Genomic DNA, 5,475 nt, shown 5'->3' with positions numbered 1-5,475 from the left:
AGATAAAGCGGATGGGGAAGCATTGAATGAGAAGAGGTGGCGTTAATAGTTAAGAAAGCTGTCACAGTCCCGTTGTGTCATAACGGGGGTGCTGGGAGCAGACTCAAAAACAAAACACAGACACAGAAGTATCAGGAACAGGATTAGGTATGCAAAGAAAACGGGGGAAGTGGGGAAGAAACGACGCTAGACGAGACTAAGATACAGGACCTTGTCCAGGACGAGACGAGGGAAACGGGATCAGGACAAGGAAAAAGGAACTTGGAACGTGTCTGTAACTCCGAGCAGGAGACTAGACAAGGACCCAGAACCTGGGTCTTGACTCGGGCTCGGACCCCGGAACTAGGCGAGGACATGACGTGGCTACAGAACAGGACGTGGAATTCCAGAACAGGACGTGGAACTCCTTCACAGGACGAGGCACATGGACAGTACGAGAACTCAAAGCCTTGACTTGGACAGGACGAGGTTCCCAACTCAACGATAGACAGTTCCTTATATTGACACAGCAAAGCTCCGGTTACGCTCCGGTGGTGGAACTTGACAAGGTTGCCGGGCAAGGCTCCGGGCAAGGCTTCAGGCAGAAGGTGAAAGGGAAGGGAAGGGAAGGGAACAGTCCAGCAACTGCAGCGGAACCCAGTAGCTGTTTATGTAGCATGCCCAAAACCAGAATCATGTGCCTCAATTAAAGCACACAACAGGACAAGGGAAAACCGGATAACCTGGAATATGGATCGATGGAACGGACCGTGAAACTGAATGCGGACTTCACGGACCGGACCATGAGAGGTTGGAGTGGAAAACTAACCTAGTGACCCGCTCTATGTGGAGCGGAGTAACAAGAAAGATATGTCCATGTTGAAGGATCTTTGGCTTTGGAGAGATTGCGTTTGATGTTTATGTTACAGGTCGTTAAGCTTATCTACAGTCCACAGTCCGAAGGAGTTAGAGAAATATACTTGAAACTAAGAAACCATAACTTAGTTATATAACGTGATTTTAAACTTCCAAGTTTTGTTAGAGACTGCCACAGTAAAAAAGGACAAGATGAAGTAGAGGTTGTCAAAAATCTACTGGAAATTTCTCATAAAGAAGTCGATAAATGTCCTGAACGATACCTGATCTGTATTTACAGAATGAGAGAGGGCAAGTGGCAGAAGTTCGTGCAGGGAAGATTTTTCATCTGGTCGTCCTAAGGACATCAGTTCCAAAGTAAATAGGCAATTAAAAAATGCGGTTATGCTTTGCGATGCTTAGGTTTTTTTCACTGTTGCTTCCCTTAGTGACCGAGCTATTCCCAAACTATGTCCACAATTCGCTTAAGGGAGCTAAAGCAACATTTCCATGTTTTTTTTTTTTATGTGCTCACTGTTTATTAATTAAAGAGTATTTGTCGAATCTATTTTCTGGACGTTATTTGAAACTACAGTACCTCCCCGAGTTGGCACAGTTGGCAATAAACTCCTCTGGGGCTCAGAAAATCCAATGAGGTTCCTGAATTGATGGACAAGTTGTAGGGATTCAGATTGGGGAGAAGCAACAGGTCAGATGGAGTCTAATGTAGGAAATGAGTTCACCCAGTTCTGTAGAAGAGGCAGAATTGGTGGAGGATTGAGGTGGTGTGGGAGGTGTTGAAATGAGTTAGCTACTGGGTGATAGCAAAGTAAAATGTATATAAACGAAGCTTTATTGGGTGTACGAATGGTAATAACTTTCATACGTTATTTAGGGCTTCACTGAGATTACATTGCTTTTGGCACATTGGTCTTCATAAACTAATACTTTGAATACAGGAGATGGGAAACATGTTTGAACCTATATGAGGCATTTCTGAGGCCGAATTAGGAGCATCCTGTGCATCTTGGTCACCTACCTACAGGAAGTTTACAGTAACGAGAAGAGAGAAAAATTACTGGAAATTTGTCCAGAATGGAGGACATGAGCCATGAGGAAATTTTGAATAGGATCGGAATTTAGTTTTTGGAAATCAGAACAATGAGGGACGATTTGATAGAGGTACATGCAAAGATGAGTGGTAGTTATAGGGTAAATGCAAGTAGGTATTTGCATTGAGTTTTGGGGGACTTACAATCAGAGCTCAAGTGTTAAGTGGGGAAGGTGAAAAGTTTAATGGGAACATGAAAGAAAACTTGTTCATACAGAGGGTTGTAAGATTGTAAAAATAGCTGCCTGAAGAAACGGTACAGGCCCGCATGTCCGACAGAATAGGGAGTGGACTTTCTGCTGAAATTAACTCCACTCTCACTCTCATTCACCTGCGAACAGTGTCTTTAACATTGCAATTAACTACCTCTGCTGCAGGGAAAAGCGTTATAACTTTTAACTTTATAAAGAAAATTTCTCAGAGTGAGAATATGCATTTTCTTTCTTTCTTTTTAAATCTTTTTATTGAATAAGTATACAAAAAGGTAAGCCATATAAGCACTAATACACTGTTAGAATATAATAAAATTACAGGAAATATTAATACAAAAATAATACAAACAATGTAATTTAAACATAATACCAATGTAACATAACAGTATACTAATTTTTATATCTATCAATAGAGAAAAGGAAAAAAAAACAAGAGAAAAACCCACCGTGCAAATAACTAAAAGCAAAGCAAAGCAATCGACTAACTTGAAACCAAATAGAGTTAAACAACTTAAAATCACGTCCTCAATCCCGACCTCCATTAAAAACAGTAAAAAAAAAACAAGAAGGGTATATATTACCTTAAATGAAAATATCGAATAAAAGATCTCCAAGTCTGTTCAAATTTAAATGAAGAGTCATAAAGATTGCTTCTAAGACCAATGGAAGACCGATGAAACCTTTAACAGTCTAAAGAAGGTTACCAGGGGCCAGAAGCTGCATAGTTATTTTTAACCCTAATCCAATCATCCGCAGTTGTTTTAAAACATTTTTTTTTTTTGCCATTTGAACAAATCAGACCGTATCATCCTTAACCTTTGCCACCTTTTAACTGATGTTGATGTGCGGCTGAGAGTGCGATGGGGAGTGCGGGTGAGGGGAAGGAAGAGGCAGAAGGAGAGTGCATGGGTGAGCATGGAGAGGGGATGGGGCACGGTGTGTGTGAAAGGTGCAGATAGGGAAGCTGAAGGTGGATGAATATGTGGGCAAGAAGAGGGATCGAGAGTGTGCAGAGTGGAGAGAGAGAGGAGAGGGGAGACATAAAGAGATATAGACAGTACAGACAGAGCGAAATTGTGAGAGACGGGGAATACGAGGTAGAGTGCACGGATAAGTGAGAGGTATAGAGCGTAGGATGTGGGAAAGTCTCACAAATCAACCAAATAATTATAGGCCACGCTACTATTTTGAAACAACGACTTATATTTCGTCTTCGAAACAAAAGAGTTTAACAAGATTTGCAAATAAATGACTCCGAATTGCTTTTACATATACGAAAAACAAAATGGACCAGTGACTCGGAATGTAAACCCGTCCCAATGTGATGACAAAAAATAAAACCTGAACGTTTATCCCTGACCGCCGGGTCACCTGTGATATCAATCCACAAATAAGTACAAAAGCCCAGGGCGAATACTGTACCAGCATGTTTCACTGTTATCTTATTCATTCGTTGTTAAATATCTCCTCTGAAATGTTTATCAGGTATAAGCAAGTCCCCATAACGTTATTTTGAAAGGAAATCCGGTCCACATCACTTCAGACATATTCCCCTGTGCAGGGCGCTTTAAATATCATTGATAACAGCACATTTGTGATAGTGATTCTGCAGTATGTCAGTTGTGCCGGTTTTATTTGTACAAATGGCGAGCACTGAGAAGTAAACATATGGCCAATATTTTCTGACAACCAGTGACAGTGTGGTGGGTTATGACTGGGCATTATCACTGGCAGTGTGATGTGCTGACGAGCATTTTTATAAAGATGTGCGTCACGCCCTGGAAGGAGACTTTATTGCTATTGTAATGGTCTATATGGAGAAGCCGTGTTTATAGAACATAGAACATATAATAGTACAGAACACTACAGGCCATTCGGCCCACAATGTTGTGCCGACCCTTAAACCCTGCTTCCCATATAACCCCACACCACAACTTAAATTCCTCCATGTACCTGTCTAGTAGTCTCTTAAATTTCCCGAGAGTATCTCCCTCCACCACTGACTCAGGCAGTGCATTCCACGCACCAACCCTCTCTGAGTGAGAAATCTTCCTCTAATATCTCCCTTGAACTTCCAACCCCTTACCAGAAAGCCATGTCCTCTTGTATTGAGCAGTGCTGCCCTAGGGAAGAGGTGCTGTCTGCCCACTCTATCTGTTCCTCTTAATACCTTGTACACCTCTATCATGTCTCCTCTCATCCTCTTTCTCTCCAAAGTGTAAAGCCCTAGCTCCCTTAATCTATGATCATAATCCATACTCTCTAAACCAGGCAGCATCCTGGTAAATCTCCTCTGTACCCTTTCCAATGCTTCCACATCCTTCCTATAGTGAGGCGACCAGAACTGGACACAGGACTCCAAGTGTTCTCTAATCAGAGGTTTATAGAGCGGCATCATTACCTCGCAACTCTCAAATGCTATCTCTCGACATATGAAAGTTAATACCGCATAAGCTTTGTTAACTTCCCCATCTAACTGTAAGGCAACTTTCGTTTAGTTTATAGCTGGAGATTTCCGATGTGTCGGAATGTGAGTCGTCCAATGAGCGGGGTGTGCTTTTCTGTTGTGTATTGATGCCGTTATGAGCCGGGGCCTTTTGTTCGGCGGTAGACGAAGAGAGAAGACGCAGGGGAGAACCAGTGTCGGATAGGACCCGGTGGGAGACCATTTATTCGAAATGGATTGCGAGCGACGATCGGAAGGTGGTGAGAGCTTCCACGCAGACCGAAGTCCAGCGCGTGATGACAGAAAAGTTGAAGATGAACTCCAACGTGTTCACATTTGACTGGTTAATTATAATACGCACTTTTTCTTTCTTTATTTCATTTCTTTAATGACCCTTTAGTTAAGTAACATTAAGTAAATATGATTCCTTTAATCACATGCAGTGTGTTGACTGTTATTTCTTGGCACTGATATACAACAGCGTAGCAAATTACACCGTACCCACACAAACCAGGGTTTGGGGTGGCAGAGCCATCTCACGGGATTGACGGGAGCAGAGTGCGTATTTCGTAGACTTAGACAAAGAAACAGGGTCGGTCAGCGATATTGTTATCGTTTTATCGCCACTACTACTCCACTGCCCCTCAGTGATCTTATTGGTTATTGTACCAGAGAAAGTGTCAGACCTGGTGCGAAAACACTCAGACGATGCGCAATTCCAAAAAAAAAAAAATAAAAATTCATAACTCCTTAACGTTTACCTTTGACGCGAAAGGAGATGTGCAGAAGAATGGGAAAATATTGAATTTGGGGAGGGAAGGAACTATGCGATTGCGTAAAATCGTGAGATCATAAATTGGGAACAGATGTAC

This window comes from Mobula birostris, chromosome 13 (genome assembly GCF_030028105.1).
Source record: "Mobula birostris isolate sMobBir1 chromosome 13, sMobBir1.hap1, whole genome shotgun sequence".
NCBI lineage: Eukaryota > Metazoa > Chordata > Chondrichthyes > Myliobatiformes > Myliobatidae > Mobula > Mobula birostris.
This window is presented reverse-complemented; position numbering follows the sequence as displayed.